Raw genomic sequence first — 21,671 nt, 5'->3', positions numbered from 1 at the left:
CAGGATTTCTGATTTTCATGTGATGTAATCATTCACTATTAGCCAAGGACGTTGTCACCACACTGAAAGAGCTGCTGCTGCCTTGTGGACTTGACATGATACTGCATCTGAAAGTGTCATCTGAAGTCTCAAAAATAGACCGACAGGAGCTGTATTCCTCCCAGATATCTCTTTGGTTTTTCACTATAATGGCCCTTGCTTTATGGCCTCTGGCACTGTTTTGATGATGCAAAATAATGTGGATCTCAAACCACCGAGTGGATTCAAACGCAATACATTAAAGGCCCAATGCAGCCGTTTTTATCTCAATATCAAATCATTTCTGTGTAACAATTAAGTGCCCTACCGTGATCGCTTTCAATTAAAATGGTCAAAAAGAATCAAAACAAGCTTCTTAGTAAAGGAGTAAAGGGTCAATTTCTCAAGCAAGAATTTAGATAGGACTGTATGGGAGTGGTCTGAGTGAGGAGGGGAAAACTGAAAACTAGCTGTTATTGGCAGAGATTTGGAACTGTCTTTCTTATTGGTTTATTAACTAATTTACCGCCTAGTGATGTCACGATGGAGGGCCAGAACTCTATCCCACCAAAACAGACAAAAACTTCAGGCAGTCTTTTCAAGCATATCTTACACTAAAAGGGCATTATCATAATTTTCACAGTATTATTCCAGTCTCGTAGTGTGAATATATATATATATATATATATATAAAACACAGGATATCACATTTTTGACTGCATTGGGCCTTTCAGCAATGATTATATGAATCCTTGACTCAACATAGAAGTCTGTAGTTTGACTACCGTCTACCAGTATATAACTTTGTGCAGATAATGTCTTTATTCAAAAATGCACTGCTTTTATTTCCAAAACGCCATGTCCACCAATTATTCACATTTGTGTTTTTTCATCAGAAATGATTGCTTATGGGTACGTTCATGTGTGTGTAAAATATTACTGTTCTCAAATGTTTTTATTCATAGATTTGTGTATGATTTTTTTGTTTTGTTGCAAAACTCTATACGGTGAGTGTTCAAAACAGCATCACCTTCCTAATATTGAGTTGCACCCCCTTTTCCCCTCAGAACAGCCTCAATTATTTGGGGTATGGACTCTACAAGGTGTCGAAAGCGTTAAAAAGGGATGTTGACTCCAATGCTTCCCACAGTTGTGTCAAGTTGGCTGGATGTTCTTTGGGTGGCGGACCGTTCATGTTGAGAAACTGTTGAGCGTGAAAAACCCAGCAGCATTGCAGTTCTTGACACACTCAATCCGGTGCAACTAGCACCTACTACTGTACCATACCCCATTCAAAGGCATTTAAATATTTTCACCCTCTGAATGGCACACACACACAATCCATTTCTCAATTGTCTCAAGGCTTTAAAATAATTATTTAACCTGTCTCCTCCCCTTCATCGACACTGATAGAAGTGGATTTTACAGGTGACGTAACAGGGATCATAGCTTTCACCTGGATTCCCCTGGTCAGTCAATCTCATGCTCCCTATGTTTTCTACACTCAATGGAATGTTTGTTTCCTGTGTATTTGATTGTGATATGTGGTTGTCTCATGAAGCTATCTTAAGATAAATGCACTCGGTGTACGTCTAAAATGACTAAAATGTCAAATGTAAATGTTTTACATACAGATCTCTTATTACTGTATAGAATCACTTTCAACAACCTTTGTTTAAATACACTGCATTCGGGAAAGTGTTCAGACCCCTTGACTTGTCCCACATTTTGTTACATTACAGCCTTATTTTAAAATTGATTAAGTAGATTTTTCCCCTCATCAATCTACATACACAACCCCATAATGACAAAGCAAATACAGGTTGTTAGAATTTTTTGCTAATTTATTCAACAAAAACAACTGAAATATCACATTTACATAAGTGTTCAGTCCTTTTACTTAGTACTTTGTTGAAGCACCTATGGCAGCGATTAGAGCATCGAGTCTTCTTAGGTATGACGCTACATTCTTGGCACACCTGTATTTGGGGAGTTTCTCCCGTTTGTCTCTGCAGATCCTCTCAAGCTCTGTCAGGTTGGATGGGGAGCATCGCTGCACAGCTACAGTTGAAGTCAGAAGTTTACATACACTTACGTTGGAGTCATTAAAACTCGTTTTTCAACCACTCCACAAATTTTTGGAGAGAGTTCCAAACTATAGTTTTGGCAAGTCGGTTAGGACATCTACTTTGTGCATGACACAAGTCATTTTTCCAACAATTTTTCCAACAACAGATTATTTCACTTATAATTCACTGTATCACAATTGGAATGGGTCAGAAGTTTACATATACTAAGTTGACTGTGCCTTTAAACAGCTTGGAAAATTCCAGAAAATGATGTCATGGCTGTAGAATATTTTGATAGGCTTAATTGACATAATTTGAGTCAATTGGAGGTGTACCTGTGGATGTATTTCAAGACCTACCTTCAAACTTCGCTTGACATCATGGGAAAATCAAAAGAAAGACCTCAGAAAATAAATTGTAGATCTCCACAAGCAATTTCCAAAAGACTGAAGGTACCACGTTCATCTGTACAAACAATAGTACGCAAGTGTAAACACCATGGAACCACACAGCCGTTATACCGCTCAGGAAGGAGACGCGTCTCCTAGAGATGAACGTACTTTGGTGCGAAAAGTGCAAATCAATCCCAGAACAACAGCAAAGGACCTTGTGAAGATGCTGGAGGAAACAGTATCAATATCCACAGTAAAATGAGTCCTATAGAGACATAACCTGAAAGGCCTCTCAGCAAGGAAGAAGCCACTGGTCAAAAACCACCATAAAAAAAGCCAGACTACAGTTTGCAACTGTCCTCTGGTCTGATGAAACAAAAATAGAACTGTTTGGCCATGATGACCATTGTTATGTTTGGAGGGAAAAGGGGGAGGCTTGCAAGCCGAAGAACACCATCCCAACTGTTAAGCACGGGGGTGGCAGCATCATGTTGTGGGGGTGCTTTGCTCCAGGAGGGACTTGGTGCACTTCACAAAATAGATGGCAACATGAGAAAGGGAAATTATGTGGATATATTGAAGCAACATCTCAAGACATCAGTCAGGAAGTTCAAGCTTGGTCGCAAATGGTTCTTCCAAATGGACAATGACCCCAAGCATACTTCCAAAGTTGTGGCAAAATGGCTTAAGGACAACAAAGTCAAGGTATTGGAGTGGCCATCACAAAGCCCTGACCTCAATCCCATAGAAAATTTGTGGGCAGAACTGAAAAAGCATGTGCGAGCAAGGAGGCCTACAAACCTGACTCAGTTACACCAGCTCTCTCAGGAGGAATGGGCCAAAATTCACCCAACTTATTGTGGGAAGCTTGTGGAAGTCTACCCGAAACGTTTGACCCAAGTTAAACAATTTAAAGGCACTGCTTCCAAATACTAATTGAGTGTATGTAAACTTGTGACCCACTGGGAATGTGATGAATTGAATAAAAGCTGAAATAAATTATTCTCTCTACTATTATTCTGACATTTCACATTCTTAAAATAATGTGATCTTAACTGACCTAATACACGGAATTGTTACTCAGATTAAATGTCAAGAATTGTGAAAAATGTATTTGGCAAAGGTGTATGTAAACTTCCGACTTTCAACTGTATTTTCAGGTATCTCAGGAGATGTTCGATCGGGTTCAAGTCCGGGCTCTGGCTGGGCCACTCAAAGACATTCAGTGACTTGTCCTGAAGATACTCCTGCATTGTCTTGGCTGTGTGCTTAGGGTCATTGTCCTTTTGGAAGGTGAACCTTCGCCCCAGTCTGAGGTCCTGAGCACTCTGGAGCAGGTTTTTGTCAAGGATCTCTCTGCACTTTGCTCAGCTCATCTTTGCCTTGATCCTGACTAGTCTCCCAGTCCCAGCCGCTGAACAACATCCCCACAGCATGATGCTGCCACCACCATGCTTCACCGTAGGGTTGGTGCCAGGTTTCCTCCAGACGTGATGCTTGGCATTCAGGCCAATGAGTTCAATCTTAGTTTCATCAGACCAGAGAGTGGCGCAGCGGTTTAAAGCATTGCAGGCATTAAGGCATTGCATCACAGTGGTAGAGGTTCCCTTTAAAAACATTTTTTTATTGAAATGGTCAGAGTCGTTAGGTGCATTTTAGCAAACTCCAAGCGGGCTGTCATGTGCCTTTTAGTGAAGAGTTGCTTCCGTGTGGACACTCTACCAGGCCTGATTGTGGAGTACTGCAGAGATGGTTGTCCTTCTGGAAAGTTCTCCCATCTCCACAGAGTAACTCTAGAGCTCTGATAAAGTGACAATCAGGTTTTTGGTCACCACCCTGACTAAGGCCCTTTTCCCCCGATTGCTCAGTTATGCCGGGCGGCCAGCTCTAGGAAGAGTCTTGGTGGTTCCAAACTTCATCCATTTAAGAATGATGGAGGCCACTGTGTTATTGGGGACCTTCAATGCTGCAGAAATTTTTTGGTACCCTTCCCTAGATCTGTGGCTCGACACAATCCTATTTTTGAGCTCTACGGACAATTATTTTCGACCTCATGGCTTGGTTTTTGCTCTGACATGCACTGCTAGCTGTGGGACCTTATATAGACAGGTGTCTGCCTTTCCAAATCATGTCCAATCAATTGGATTTACCACAGGTGGACTCCAATCAAGTTGTAAAAACATCTCAAGGATGATCAATGGAAACAGAATGCACCTGAGCTCAATTTCGAGTCTCATAGCAAAGGGTTTGAATACTTAGGTATTTCTGTTTTACATTTTTTTAAATAAATGTACCATTATTTCTTACAACCTGTTTTCGCGTTGTCATTATGGGGTATTGTGTGTAGATTTGATTTAGATTTTCTTTATTTACTCCATTTTAGAATAAGACTAACGTAACAAAATGTGGGAAAAGTCAAGGGGTCTGAATACTTTCCGAAGTTTTCCTTCAGACGGCCAGCTCTGTCATTTGTACATTTCTTTATTAAAAAATGTAGTTATTTGTTACATTTGACTTTGTAAAACCTAGCAGTACTCCTTATTTCTCTTGAGAGTGAGGCGGATATATATATCGTTTAGGAAAAAAAACGTGATTATTTGTCTCTGAAATGAAACCATCAAGTGATAGATTTTAAACAAATAGATGTCTGTCATTGAACAACCCCATTCTATGTAGATAGTGAAAAAAACACACCAATCTCTTTCAGAATTTCTTTAAACAGTAATTGACCAACATTTCTGAAAATGCCTATGTACTGTAGCCTTTTGGAATTCATCTTTTCAGTTATAAATGAGAACTTACACGTAGTGTTGCGTGTGTGTGTATGTTTGCATGTTTAGTGACGCTGGGAGAGAGGCTGTTTCTGATCTCTCACCACATAAATCTAAGACTCATGCATGACAGAATGTTTTCAGTTGTAAATCTTCCCAAACCAAGTTGTCTATTTTCTTGGTTTGATCAGTCACTGAAATTATTTATTTGTCTTAATTATTATTATTATTTTATTTTTTTTATTTTTTTTACAAATATTGTGAAAACACTGCACTGTATTGTATCATACATTTCAAGTGTGTATTTATTGTGTTTAATTTGTAATAAGTCTTTGGAATAAACTTATTTATTTTATTTTTTAAAAAGCTGGTTTTGGGACTTAGAAATAACCATTTGGCTGTACAGTAAATGTACATATGCTTAACAAGGGTGGAGAAATCATTAACAATATTGATGCTATATGGAACCGACAGGCCCCTTCGGCTAACCTCTTGTCTCCTTCTCCTCTGTTAGTCGTCGGACAAAGTCCACTCTGTCTGCAAGCCAGGTAAACACATTAAAACACACAAGAGGGTGACGAGGGTAAGCAGACCAGACATATTTTATATCTCAATATAGAAACCCTAGATCCACTGCATGTCAATAGGACACAGCGGAGGGCAGTGATGATGATGCACTTTCCTAGTGAGCTACTATTATTTCTCACCCACCTTTCTGTAGTGTTGCAGGGATATTATCCTGCCACATGGTGTCGCTCTCGCACTACAAAATAATGAGATCAGTGGGTTTTGTCTTGTCAGAAGATGCCAGTGGGAATGCTGGGTTTTGGAGCAAGATGGTTGAAAAAAAATCTGTTTTTATTTAAGCCCACTGTGCAAAAGGTATGACGATATTTGCTAAATGTGTAGTCCAGAATTTCAGGGCAAGAATGGTTGTAGTTAAAAAATGTAAAAAGACCAGACAAAAAAAGGATTAGACTTAGGTTACCATGGCAAAACGCCCAAACACGGCAAGAACTTCAGAAAAACTCTTCCTGTACATGAGTCTAATATAGCTCGCCAGCTTGTAGTCCCAAAAACCTGACATTAATTAGCATTTTCTACATTTTCTACTTGTTTGTTGGGGGAAATTAATGGGGAAACAATCAGGTTTTGGTATATGCGCCGAAAATAAAATTTGAGATAATGTCAGTCGGTTAAACATGACCTTTATGAATTATGAAGCCTTTATGTGCTTTATATGCTTGTTTCAATTATATAAATGCTTTCAAACTCACAAAAAGGGATGTTAGCAGATGAAGATTACGTCATAGATCAAAAACGTATAATATCTCCTAAGCCTGTGTGTACCACAGACCCTTTTCCCTTTTCTTCTTAAGCAAATGGCTTAAATACCCTGAAACCAGAAATGGTCCAGAAAAACCAACTGCAGGTGGAACCAGCACAAATGAAATAAAAAGAACCTCAAAACGAGAAGGGCCGACAATAAACATTTATTTTACATTTACAGCAAGTTTTTAGAAACAGTATAATGTATTTGAATGACCACAAAATGTCATACTATGTCACATCTTTACCTGGCACATTTTATACCATTCCATTGGTCCTTAAGTGAAACCTCCACCCACCCGGGGCACAGGGCCCGTTGCAAAACAAACTGGCCCATTGCTCCGGCCAAATGCCACGACATACCCGCGAACGTTCGTTTCTACTCTGAAATGAAGTAATTCATGCATTAATGAAGTATGTAGAGATTGATAGAGCAGCAGAAGAATTCAGTCCGAGTCGTCAGGCAACGTAGCCTGGGTACCAGTCTCAGTAGCATTCCACTCCTTGTGCCATGTATACGAATGGACAAAGCCATCGATCACGTGACACCATTCATTCCTATGTGAAGACTCAATAGTGCATTTGAAGCCAAGGAAGTGCAAAATATTACTGTTCTCAGATTTTTTTTATTAATAGATTTTAGATGTGTATGGAAGAAAAAAAATTGTTGCAAAACTACACAGTGAATGTTCAAAACAGGAACACCTGTTCTGAAGGTTTTAAAAGCGGGACCTTCAGACAAGTCTTGTGAGACCTGTGGGAGTCATAGAGCAAAACAACCAACATGTACGTGTTCGATGTAGATGGTGTCTTACATGCGACGTTTGAGCTACTCCAGGAAGTGACGTTGCAGAGGCTAGCTCAGTGACGCATCCTCTAATTGAGTATTTTAAGTTGAAGGCCGACCGGGGTACTGCAGGCTGCCATTAGTTACTAAATTATCCTTATAAATTCTTCTGTGTGCGATTTTAAAACAATCGGTTTAAGGACATACATCTGGGGTGAAATAAGCAATTATTGGTACCATGATTGTCTCCAAATTATTAATTTTTTTACAGAAAGATTGACAATGAAGATTGCCATTTTCCTATTCATTATAATATGGGACTGCTGTTTCCTGCAAACAATGCCTGCATTCTGGCTTGAACGTTGTTACTTCAATGAGAGGGGGCAGTCATTCTATCCTGACTCTGTCATATATGCCAAAGACAACATAAATCATTTCATGACAACGTGTTAGAATTATAACAATGTAAAAACATAACAATAGTTTAGCTGTAGGCAAGTTGTTGTCCCTACAGTGAGGATTAGAACACATTCAACCCAAAATACCATAGATAGATGGCAGCATTCGCAAAGAAACTGAAATCGCGAAAGCATCGCATTTAACCACACGAAGGTAACTGGGAACGAGTACGAGTACAAACAGACCAGCTACGACCTCCGTAAGTCATTCAAAGAGGCAAAAAAGACATTACAGGGACAAGGTGGAGTCACAATTAAATGGCTCAGACACGGGACCTACGTGGCATGGACTTCAGACAAACAAGGATTAGAAAGGGACACCAGCCACATAGACGCCTCCCTCCTAGACAAACGTAACACGTTATTCACCCACTTCAAGGAAAACAACACATAGCCGCCGTCGTGGTCCCCTTCTGCTCACGAGGACCGCGGGTTCCTCATTTCTGTAGCCGACGTGAGTAGAACTTTCAAGCGTGTTAATCCTCCGAAGGCTACCGGCCCGCAGACCAGCTGGCTGGAGTGTGGACATATTCAACCTCTCCCTATCCCAATCTGTTGTCCCCACAAGATGTCCACCATTGTGCCTGTACCTCACACACCCATGAAGTCCAGGACCATATCACCTCCAACTTTCCCGACACCCTAGACCCACGACAATTTGCACACTGCCCCAACAGATCCACAGATGACACAATCGCCGTTGCACTGCACACCGCCCTATCCCATCTGGACAGGAGGAATACCTATGTGAGAATGTTGTTCATTGACTACAGCTTTGCTTTCAGCACCCTGGCGCCCTCCAAGCTTGTCACTGAGCTCGGGGCCCTGGGTCTGAACCCCTCTCTGTGCAACTGGGTCCTAGATTTCCTGACGGGCCGGCCCCAGGTGGTGAGGGTAGGCAACAACACCTGCGTCATGCTGATCCTCAACACGGGGGTTCCCCAGAGGTGTGTGCTCAGCCCCCTCCTGTACTCACTGTTCACCCACGACTCCAACTCAACCATCAAGTTTGCTGACGACACGACAGTGGTAGGCCTGATTACCAACAGTGATGAGACAGCCTACAGGGAGGAGGTTAGAGCCTTGGTGGAGTGGTGCCAGGAAAATAACCTCTCCATCAAGATAAAAAAAAAACGAAGGAGCTGATTGTGGACTCCAGGAGACAGAAAAGGTTATCTATAAGTCTTTGCTAGGTAAAGCTCCACCTTATTGCAGCTCACTGGTCACCATAACAACACCCACCCGTAGCACGCGCTCCAGCAGGTATATCTCACTGGTCATCCCCAAAACCAACACCCCCTTTGGCCGCCTTTCCTCCCAATTCTCTGCTGCCAATGACTGGAACAAATTGCAAAAATCTCCCTCACTAACTTTAAGCATCAGCTATCTGAGCAGCTCACCGATCACTGCAGCTGGTCACAGCCCATCTGTAAATAGCCCAATCAACTACCTACCTCATCCCCATAATGTTTTTATTTGAACACCAGTATTTCTACTTGCACATCATCACATGCACATCTATCACTCCAGTGTTAATTTGCTACATTGTAATTACTTTGCTACTATTGGCCTATTTATTGCCTTACCTCCTTACTCCGTTTGCACACACTGTATATAGATTTTTCTATTGTGTTATTGACTGTATGTTTGTTTATCCCATGTTTAACTCTGTATTATTGTTTTTTTCGCACTGCTTTGCTTTATCTTGGCCAGGTCGCAGATGTAAATGAGAACTTGTTCTCAACTGGACTACCTGGTTAAATTTAAATGAAAAAGAAGAGGGAGCCCTCCTGTAGTAAGTGACAAAGACAGACTCACCCAAACAAAACACACACACACACACACTCACCTCATACACAAACAGATTCCTGTACTCACATATACACTCACGCATACGCCCATACTCACAAACGAACACGGACACACACACACACACACACACTGGACACTATTTATTTTATACTGTTGTTTTTCACACTGTATTCATACTGTATACTGTATTCTTCACATAGCTCATTCTAGTATATCTACTACAGTACAGTACATTGCATTTTTCTTACACTGTTTATACACACTGCATATTTATATACTGAATTATTGACATAGCTCACTCTAATATATCTACTGCACATCATTCTTAGTATATATTGTTGGTGTATATAAGCATACGCAGGGTTCTACTAAACTTTTTGGAATTGTTTTAATTAAGAAAGTCATACCAAGGATCATTTTGCTATTTGACCCCTTGAAGTATCAAAAAAAGATATATATTTTTGAGGGCCTTACTGCTATTAGCCCATACAAATGCATTGAAGTTTGAATTGAAGTGTCAGTACTATATCTGAGAGATATAATACCTGATTAAAAACAGGTATTTAACCCCATATTTTTGGTATTAAACAGTCTCCATATACAGTGCCTTGCGAAAGTATTCGGCCCCCTTGAACTTTACGACCTTTTGCCACATTTCAGGCTTCAAACATAAATATATAAAACTGTATTTTTTTGTGAAGAATCAACAACAAGTGGGACACAATCATGAAGTGGAACAACATTTATTGGATATTTCAAACTTTTTTAACAAATCAAAAACTGAAAAATTGGGCGTGCAAAATTATTCAGCCCCTTTACTTTCAGTGCAGCAAACTCTCTCCAGAAGTTCAGTGAGGATCTCTGAATGATCCAATGTTGACCTAAATGACTAATGATGATGAATACAATCCACCTGTGTGTAATCAAGTCTCCGTATAAATGCACCTGCACTGTGATAGTCTCAGAGGTCCGTTAAAAGCACAGAGAGCATCATGAAGAACAAGGAAGACACCAGGCAGGTCCGAGATACTGTTGTGAAGAAGTTTAAAGCTGGATTTGGATACAAAAATATTTCCCAAGCTTTAAACATCCCAAGGAGCACTGTGCAAGCGATAATATTGAAATGGAAGGAGTATCAGACCACTGCAAATCTACCAAGACCTGGCCGTCCCTCTAAACTTTCAGCTCATACAAGGAGAAGACTGATCAGAGATGCAGCCAAGAGGCCCATGATCACTCTGGATGAACTGCAGAGATCTACAGCTGAGGTGGGAGACTCTGTCCATAGGACAACAATCAGTCATATATTGCACAAATCTGGAAGAGTGGCAAGAAGAAAGACATTTCTTAAAGATATCCATAAAAAGTGTCGTTTAAAGTTTGCCACAAGCCACCTGGGAGACACACCAAACATGTGGAAGAAGGTGCTCTGGTCAGATGAAACCAAGATTGAACTTTTTGGCAACAATGCAAAACGTTATGTTTGGCGTAAAAGCAACACAGCTGAACACACCATCCCCACTGTCAAACATGGTGGTGGCAGCATCATGGTTTGGGCCTGCTTTTCTTCAGCAGGGACAGGGAAGATGGTTAAAATTGATGGGAAGATGGATGGAGCCAAATACAGGACCATTCTGGAAGAAAACCTGATGGAGTCTGCAAAAGACCTGAGACTGGGACGAAGATTTGTCTTCCAACAAGACAATGATCCAAAACAATGCAAAATCTACAATGGAATGGTTCAAAAATAAACATATCCAGTTGTTAGAATGGCCAAGTCAAAGTCCAGACCTGAATCCAATCGAGAATCTGTGGAAATAACTGAAAACTGCTGTTCACAAATGCTCTCCATCCAACCTCACTGAGCTCGAGCTGTTTTGCAAGGAGGAATGGGAAAAAATTTCAGTCTCTCGATGTGCAAAACTGATAGAGACATACCCCAAGCGACTTACAGCTGTAATCGCAGCAAAAGGTTAATACAAAGTATTAACTTAAGGGGGCTGAATAATTTTGCACGCCCAATTTTTCAGTTTTTGATTTGTTAAAAAAGTTTGAAATATCCAATAAATGTCGTCCCACTTCATGATTGTGTCCCACTTGTTGTTGATTCTTCACAAAAAAATACAGTTTTATATCTTTATGTTTGAAGCCTGAAATGTGGCAAAAGGTCGCAAAGTTCAAGGGGGCCGAATACTTTCGCAAGGCACTGTATACTTCCATACATTTTTTTCAACTGGTACCAGGAGACCCTCAGACGAGTCTTGTGAGCGTCCTAGAGCCAAACAACCGACATGTACGTGTTCGTACATGAGGGGTCATGTTAGTGTGTAGCCAAAACTGTTCGGCCGCTACAACAGAAGTTGGCAGATCATCTGTACAGACTTTCAGACGAGTCCCAAGACGCTTGTGGGGGTCGGAGAGGAAAACAGAGAACACCATCGTGTTCGGGAGATTTGATCTTTCCATAAAAAGATTTGATCTTTCCATAATAGCTAAACTGTTCGGAAGCTACAGACAATTTTGTGAGAAGTCTGATTTTCAGGATGTGTCATGGTCTGACGAACACCGCTCTAGCTCTCACCTCTCAGCGCAGATGCGGAAGTGCAGATATCTCTCGCTTAAATTGACAGATTTTTTATGGGGATTTTGTATTATGCTAATTCGACTCTAGGGGGTTAACAAGGTTTCCAATAGTTACCACAGCCACAGTCTGTCACGTTCGTTATAAGGATCAGACCAAGGTGCAGGGTGGTATACGTACATTCTTATTTATTAAAAGAATGAACCCTGAACAAACTAACAAAATAACAAAACGAACCGTGACGCTATACAAACGAGTGCTGACAGGCAACTACACATAGACAAGATCCCACGAACACAAAAGGGAAAATGGCTACCTAAATATGATCCCCAATCAGAGACCACTATAAACAGCTGCCTCTGATTGGGAACCATATCAGGCCACCATAGACATACAAATGACCTAGACCTACAAAACCCCTAGACATACAAAAACCCTAGACAATACAAAAACTTGCATACCCACCCTCGTCACACCCTGACCTAACCAAAATACAAAGAAAACAGAGATATCTAAAGCCAGAGCGTGACACAGTCAAAATTGTCTATATTGTCAAAATTCATGAAAATGTCTTCTTTTAAGGTTAAGGTGAGGCATAAGGTTAACAGTGTGGTTGAGGTTATCAGAGGTTAGGTTTAAAATCACATTTTAAGAAGATAAATTGAATAAATAGGCAGGGTTTCTGACTTTGTTAACTACAATTTGAGATCCCATAGTGATGTTACGTTTGATACCGGAGCTCTGAGTCACGCATCAAAATCGTTAAGCAGCTAACTTCGAAGCAGTGTAAGAGGCGAACCTGGTATTCCAACTGACTGTAGGCCAACAAAGCCAACAACTTGCCGCTGCGCCAGAGTACTGATGAAAACAGTGGGGAAAAAAACATCTATCTGATCCTCACACGCTGTTATTTATTGATGAGCAGCAGATTTCACTCACGTGTAAAACTGATAATGAAGCTCAAAGTAATGAAGCATTTTTGGGCACAATTTGGTGAAAGCTCTGAAGCCTTCAAGAAAGCCTTGGATATCACTAGATATCCCCTACCTTTTGACAAGACCTCTCAGTGATGGATGAAGGACATTACAATAACAAATAATTGCCAGATACTCTTATCTAAGTGTTTAAAAAGACTTGAATTGGATTCAACAAAACCGCAGACCTTTTAAACTTCCACTAACGGGTCGGGAAATGTTCTCATAACATTGTCAACGACGATGCTTATCATACGGCCTTGCGTTGATATCCATCTCCAGTAGAGCATGCTGGGAAATAAGATCATGATGGGTGTGGTTTTTGAGGGTCGTGTTTGAGGTTGTTTCACACTTGGTCCTTCTCAGACAATTTTTGTGAACTGCGGTTTTGTCAACTACGGTTTGCTTGAATTCCGTGGTCCGGTTCGTATTTGGTGAGAATCAGAACATAGGGTACAAAATCAAGGCGCTTGCTATCCGGGAGCCTTGGGACGTCCAAACTCTGACATTAACCCACTGAAGTTAACATTTAAAAGGGTTAAGGTAACGGTTAAGGTAAGGGTAGGGGTTAGGATTGAGGGACGTTCCAAGGATCACAGATAGCACCTACCCAAAAATCAAGGCTAGCCCTTAAAGGGGCAGTAGCCTACACTGGGTGTAAAATGTTCAATTGCAGCAGTATTTAATCGGTATTATTCTTCTGCTACGTATTCTGTTACCAATAATATTTACAAAATAATATTATCTTCTGAAAATAATTATTATGTCTCATCTTTTAACTAAATGCAATCTATTAGCTTCCAAAATGTAAGTAGGTCTGTCCAGCTGCCCGATAACACGTTCTGATGGAATGGCTTGTCCTGCACTTTGTTCAAAACCCAGAATGCATTGAGTGAATTTTGGAAAAAAATCTTGTTTCCTTTCTAAACGTAGCAATATGAATGCAAAGACGACTCAAAATAGGTGAAGTTAACTGGCAAAAGAGTTGAGCCCTCATTCAAAGGCAAGGACAGTGTGAATACAAACAGACCTGAGTTATTTAGCTTTTTGTTTTTACCCAAGAGTTTAAAGAGGACTATATGTGAAAACACCCTTACTCTACACAGAGTTAAACTGACACGATAACACTTTCACACTCAACACAGGTTATTCACACCAGCACTGTTTCCATCCACTCCATCATATCTTATGTTCAGTTAGTCCTTTAAAGACAATTTATTTTCTCTTATTAAAATCTCAATGACAATGCCTTGAATGGTGTTTCTTCTACCTCTCCTACTTTCACTGCCTCCCTCACCTTTCGTGTGTGTCAGAATCTCATACATGTGTGTGTATGTGTTTGCTTGCGCTTAAGCTGGAATCTAGGTCAATTACTCTTCACAAATCCTTTAATTGCCAGTTGCTGGCCCCTGGGCCCTGGGCTTGTCCCTGGGATTAGTAGACCTATGACTCACCTGAATCTCAGGTGAGGGTGTGTCCACTATGCCCTGCGCTCTACTGCACTTGAAGACACAAAGAAAAACCACACACATACACACACACACACACATAGACACACAAAAACACACACACACACACACACATAGACACACAAAAACACACACAAAAACACACACACACACACACACACACACACACACACACACAGAGCCTGGTCATGCCCCACCTCTTTACCTGGATTACTTTACCATCTCCCCTCCAATCACAGTCCAGCACTCCAAATATGGAAAGGTGGTGTTGTCCACCTGTAACAATGGAAGCTACTCTCCCAGGAACAATTGTACTTGTCTTTCAACCGTGTGTGTACATGTGTGTGTGTAGTGATCATTTTTTTGTGACTTCTTTGTGTTCGTCTTGGCTAGTTTCCAATTCAGTCAAGCAGCAAGGAGGAAGTAGCCACAGCGACATTAAAGCACCTTCCCACATCACATGTGGTTCGTAAAGGCATGAATGAGGTGAACAGATATAGTGTTACTGGATCCCTGCGTCTGAAGGGAGAGGAGGGGGTGTGAGAGGGGTATAAGGTGTCCTCAAAACGTGTTAAACACTTGCATGTCAGCGTTGGCAGTGGAGAGAGGTGGAGCGAGTGACAACGCCGCGGTGAATTTGTTAGTTGTCGGGGGAGTGTGCGTGTGTACGAGGGGTGGGAGCATTGGTTGGTTGCCAAAGTGAATCGCTCCTTCAACAAGTCCAAGGCCTGGTCCATTCGCTGTCCTTCAGGATGCAGGTCGAGAAGGAAAGGGGGGAAAAAACAAGCGAAAGACGTGTTTGAATAAATGAATGAATGCCTCTGGATTTCGCTGGAACACATTCGTATGCCTCAGCCGTAGACAGTCAGAAGTTTAGGTGTGTGCGTTCATGTGTGTGTCTAGTTGAGACCTTTGGAAAACTGTGACTCTTGAGTCACTTTTTCCCCATCTGGTCCGCTTGGCAAACTGAACTGAACTGGGTCTCCTCTTCTCCTCCAGTCTGGTTGGGACTGTACAGAAGACCAGGGTGTGGGTTATAGATTACAGCTACTTTTGGAGCTATAGTGTAACTTAATGGTTTTCTCTCTGGGTCTGTGTGACCTTTAAATAAAGTCGCACACCCAACAATTTAACCTGAAGTAGGCACTAATGTGCTGGAACTTTGACCCATTCAATTGTTAGGACCATACATAGTGTACCACTGTCTTTTCTTTCTTTTTCTACAGTTTACTCTCTGTTAGTCAGACATTTGGTGTGCTTCAGCTCATGCTTTTGACTAGACTGACTACGCACTAAGAAACGAGGGTTCCTCAAGGGTTCTTTGGGAAGGGGATATGGTTCTATGTGGAAACATACTGACCCCAAAACCCTTTGAGCCCTTCAATGATAGAAAAAAAAGGGTTCTTTCCTTTTTTAGTTATAATTCAAATATAGGGGGAAGTGGTTCATTAGAATATTTTGGGGCGTGGTTTGCACACAGCTCTTTTTTTGTGCAACCATGAGTAAGAGTGTCATTCCAGTTGATCTAATCTGTTGTGTTATGATATCAAGTGTGAAACATGGCAGGGGAAGAGATAATGTCTTATAAATGACTCATGGAGGGCCTTGTGTTACTTGAGAATGCTTGACTAAGTCAGTAGTTCTCTCCTCTGGGACTGCCAGCTGTTCCTGAGCAAGCACACCTGATACAACTTGTTAACAAATGGAATAAGGAGAAATATAATACTCTACTATTGCTAGCAGAACCAAAAAGGGTTCTGCTATGGTTACAAGCCAAATAACCTCTATTTGGCACTATATAGCACCATTGGTTTTTTAGCATGTATCTCTGAAATCGCTATTATGTACATATCTGTAGTAGTCTTCCTCAGAGTTTCATTGGCTACTTTGATTGCTGAATCAATAGGCCTGTTGGGAGAAGCAGCCTTCTTTATCCCACTTCCCTTTTCAAGGCACATTAAACAATACAGACAAGTCACTTCTTTTAAATGTTCTTGAGCCTGTTTTGTTTGTGGCCTGTATTCTGTGCATAGCCTTCGGTGGAATAGTACTACCCTGGTGTGTATTCAGTGTGATCCAAACGTAAGCAAATGGAACGAAACGGGGCGGGACCTACTTGAATTTGTCAAATAGAAACGGTTGTTTTCAGAGAAAAAAAAGGTTTCACACAAAACAGTTTAGGGCGAGCGCGCACACGCTCACTCATAGCAGGCTGTTTCCGTAATGGAAACGGTTGTCGCCATGTTCTTATCTCCCACCAAGCTTTGCATAACGAGATACAGTGCCACTGCGGAGAGAACAGAGGTTTCCCACGCTGCTTTGCATCATGGCACACAGGGTTGTCCCATGATAAAGAAGAGAAGAACTGCAACAGTTTCCCTCTCCTTCAACTGTGTCACATGAGTAGAATAGATTGGATTGATAGTCATATGTGGCAGATGTTGAGGGAGAGGTTGTTTACCTGGCACCTTTAGGCCGCCTCATCGGTGTCGGTAATCAGGCTACTACAGTCGTGTCGTCAGCGAACTTGATGATGGAGTTGGAACCGTGTGAGGCCACTCAGTCGTGGGTATACAGGAAGTACAGGAGGGGGCTGAGGGCACACCCTTGTGGGTCCTCTGAAGATGGTGATTTGGGTCACAATACACTTCTTTCTTCTTCTTCAGAGTGTGGGCTACATGTGTTCTGAAGGCAGCAGAACCATCCAGCCCAGGTCACAATACAGAGGGTTAATGTAGGATCTCCAGTCGTAGTAGTTGTTGTAGTGTGCGTCTCAAGCTAACAGTATAGATCGTTGTACTCAATCACAACCTCCTGTACTCAAAGGATAACTTGCCAAACAGTCATGTGTGCCTCCAAAACAACCTTTTTCATTTATATCACGCCGATTCCCATATTCAAATTGAGCCGGCGAGCTTTGTTTGTACAGTAAACACCAGTGCTCAAGTGTGTTTGACGCGTCTGTGCACTTCTCTCTCTCTCTCTCTCTCGCTCGCTCGCTCTCTCTCTCTCTCTCTCTCCCTTTCTCTTTTTTTATTCTGTCATTCTCTATTAGTTGTATCAAGGCCTGTTAACATCAAGGCTGGTACACACCCCTGCTCCAACCCCCAGACCGCAGGAGAAGCAGCACCCATTTATTTTAATAACTGCTCTTATTTTCAATCCTGCAAAAAATCATTTCCATAATTCACGCTCTGCCAACTACTTGGAGAGCTGTATGTGTGTGTGTGTGTGTGTGTGTGTGTGTGGAGGTATTCGAGGTCTCAGCTTAACTAGTGCTAGACCTTTCAACAACCTGTGTGTGTGTGTGTGTGTGTGCGTGTGTGTGTGTGTGTGTGTGTGTGTGTGTGTGTGTGTGTGTGTGTGTGTGTGTGCCTCTCCTGCTATGCTTTTTAACACTTCTAATGCTTCACCCGCCACCCTGCTCTAATGCCAGCTATTCCTCAGTCACCCTGGCCTGTGGCCCCAGTCTGCTTAGTGTCTTCACATTCTCCACCGGTTTTCCAAACAGACCAGGCTCAGTGCTAGTCTCAAATGGCACCCTATTCCCTATACAGTGCACTACTTTTGACCAGAGCCCCGTGTGCACCACATAGGGAATAGGGTGCCATTTGGGAGGAAACCCTGGAGCCTAGTCCCCACTGCCAGAACTTTGAAGTGGGGATCCTTACACTTAGCCCATTCTGACGTCAGAGGCGGTTCTGATAGGGTCCAAACTCAAGTTCCAAACGCCAGGGCTTCCTGTCTGTCTGTCTGTCTGTCTGTCTGTCTGTCTCCATGCCCAGACCAAGTCAGGCCATTTGGGCTAGCTAGCTAACCAACACATGGTGAGCCTGATCGTACAACCAGACATGTTGGAATATACTGTATCCATCACGTCAGTCTATAAAGAAGCTAGTCACAGTCTAGTTCCCCTGGTCGACTGGAAGGAGATAAAGTCATATCGGCACTATGTACAGCAATCACTGTAGGTCCTGTTAGGGGTAGGGATGACAACTGGAGGATCTTGGTGAATGCCTGCTTTTTAAAACCTTTAGTAACCTTGAACTATCTACTGAAGCAGACGTTACTGTACCAGTCATCTCTTTCGAACAACGCCTGCAGCCTGTAAGCTCATTGCTTAAGCCTCCTAGACAGGATCCGCATGTGGAAGAAGGTTTTCCTCCAGCAGAAAAGTTGACTGTTGAGTTTTCCATACCAACTGTCCAATCTGGCTCCAGTGTGTGTGGGCGTCACTGTGCTCCTGAGGTACTCCAGAATTTCATTAAGGGTGTGTGTGTGTGTGTGTGTGTGTGTGTGTGTGTATGTGTGTGTGTGTGTGTGTGTGTGTGTGTGTGTGTGTGTGTGTGTGTGCGTGTGCGTGTGCGTGTGTGTGTGTGTGAGAGAGACAGTAGGGAGTGGGACTTCTATAATGTACTGTCCTATGGAAGGCATTGGGCCTGTGTCAGACCAGGAGGACTACGGGGGAGTGCTGTTTGTGCAGGTGTGTGGCTCATGTATGACGTCCAATTATGAAATATGTGAGACATTCATCACCTTTGTTTTTTCAACCACTCGGTCTGTATAAAAAACAGCCATTAAGAGTCAAGAAAGACAGCTTGGTTTCCTCTGTGGGTCACTGGGAGAGTGGCTCTAGTATCTCAGTACACAGGCTGAGGACCAAGTGTGTGTGCGTGCGTTTGTGCGAGCGTGTATTATACCAGTAGAGAAACTGAGTTTCAGGGGGAGAGTGGGTTTATTTACCGAAATGTCTGATGTGACAGAAGTGTGATAGAGATATAGGATATGTGCCAAATGGCACCCTACACTCGATTGGAACAGGGCCAGTAGCACACTCGATTGGAACAGGGCCAGTAGTGCACTCGATTGGAACAGGGCCAGTAGCGCACTCGATTGGAACAGGGCCAGTAGCGCACTCGATTGGAACAGGGCCAGTAGCACACTCGATTGGAACAGGGCCAGTAGCACACTCGATTGGAACAGGGCCAGTAGCACACTCGATTGGAACAGGGCCAGTAGCGCACTCGATTGGAACAGGGCCAGTAGCACACTCGATTGGAACAGGGCCAGTAGCACACTCGATTGGAACAGGGCCAGTAGCGCACTCGATTGGAACAGGGCCAGTAGCACACTCGATTGGAACAGGGCCAGTAGCACACTCGATTGGAACAGGGCCAGTAGCACACTCGATTGGAACAGGGCCAGTAGCACACTCGATTGGAACAGGGCCAGTAGCGCACTCGATTGGAACAGGGCCAGTAGTGCACTCGATTGGAACAGGGCCAGTTTAGATGATCCAGGACAGTGTTGAGCTGTCATTCTATAAGTAAAAGTCTCTAGTTTAACCTCAAGTCCCGTCATAGTCTGATCCAATCCTGTGGGGTTCTAGGGCCATGTTCAGATTTGTTACAAATGCGTCCTTTCCTTCCTCCAGTCCTTAAAGTAATCTCTGTTCTCATAGGGCTCTGGTCAAAAGTAGTGCACCATATAGGGAATAGGTGGCCTTTTGGGACGAAGCCTTTCGCTGTTTATTAACAAGGTCAAATAGTGAAGTATAAGAGCATCGTTTAGAGGGAAGAGAAGCATCTGCTTGGCATAACCAAAGTTGATTTTGTCCGTGGAGCTCAGCTTGCTTTTTGTAGACAGCCTGTGACTCCCAACTCTCCTGTTGGCGCTAGGGGAATGTCCCTTTTCCTCTCTCTCTCTCTCTCTCTCTCTCTCTCTCTCCCTCTCTCTCTCTCTCTCTACCTCCCCCCTCTCTCTCTCCCCCCCGCCTCTCTCACTCTCTCTCTACCTCCCCCCTCTCTCTACCTCCCCCTCTCTCTCTCTCTCCCTCCCTCCCCCCTCTCTCTCTACCTCCCCCCTCTCTCTCTACCTCCCCCCTCTCTCTCTACCTCCCCCCTCTCTCTCTCCCTCCCCCCTCTCTCTCTACCTCTCCCCTCTCTCTACCTCCCCCTCTCTGTACCTCCCCCCTCTCTCTCTCGCTCTCTCTCTACCTCCCCCTCTCTCTCTCCCTCCCCCCTCTCTCTCTCTCCCTCCCCCCTCTCTCTCTCTACCTCCCCCTCTCTCTCTCCCTCCCCCCTCTCTCTCTACCTCCCCCCTCTCTCTCTCCCTCCCCCCTCTCTCTCTCCCTCCCCCCTCTCTCTCTATCTCCCCCTCTCTCTCTACCTCCCCCCTCTCTCTCTCCCTCCCCCCACTTTCTCTCCCTCCCCCCTCTCTCTCTCCCTCCCCCCACTTTCTCTCCCTCCCCCCTCTCTCTCTCCCTCCCCCCTCTCTCTCTACCTCCCCCCTCTCTCTCTCCCTCCCCCCACTCTCTCTCCCTCCCCCCTCTCTCTCTACCTCCCCCCTCTCTCTCCCTCCCCCCTCTCTCTCTACCTCCCCCCTCTCTCTCTACCTCCCCCTCTCTCTCCCTCCCCCCTCTCTCTCTCCCTCCATGCTTTATGAAGCAGTCAAGTTATTTTACATCATGTCTACTCTCAACAACATTTCAGCTCACCTCCCACCCCCCCTTTACAAATCTCCCTTGTCATTAAGAAAATATAGCTTTCTGCAGCTTTGCACGCTAGGGTTGAGCCATATAATAGTTCCTGTGTGTGTGTCTCAGTGTGTGTGTCTGTGTGTGTGTCTGTGTGTGTGTCTGTGTGTGTGAATGGGAGACATGAGATGAGTGATTGCCCGCAGGTGACTGGAGCGAACCTGTTGATTGGAACCAGTCCGGAAGGTTAGTCTGGAACTTTAGAAATGTGGAACTTCCGGTGTAATAACACCAAATGACCAAGCGGTTTCTCTACGTGTTCAGACTGTGGATTAGGAGACTGGGCCCTCCCACAGATGTGCTCTATCAAATTGTCTGGATATCAGGGGAGAGATAGAGAGACAGGATGTGACCTGTGAGATTTGAAACGTGTGAGGTTTGTTCTTTATCTACACACACACAGGGAACAAGACGAGTACTCTTGATCCACATCCATCAACTAATCACGACGGGCCCTTCCCACTGTGCTGTTTGTC

The sequence above is a fragment of the Oncorhynchus mykiss genome, chromosome 19 (assembly GCF_057628025.1).
Source record: "Oncorhynchus mykiss isolate SJ-2025 chromosome 19, ASM5762802v1, whole genome shotgun sequence".
Lineage (NCBI taxonomy): Eukaryota > Metazoa > Chordata > Actinopteri > Salmoniformes > Salmonidae > Oncorhynchus > Oncorhynchus mykiss.
The sequence above is the reverse complement of the archived record's forward strand: the minus strand, read 5'-3'. Positions refer to the sequence as shown.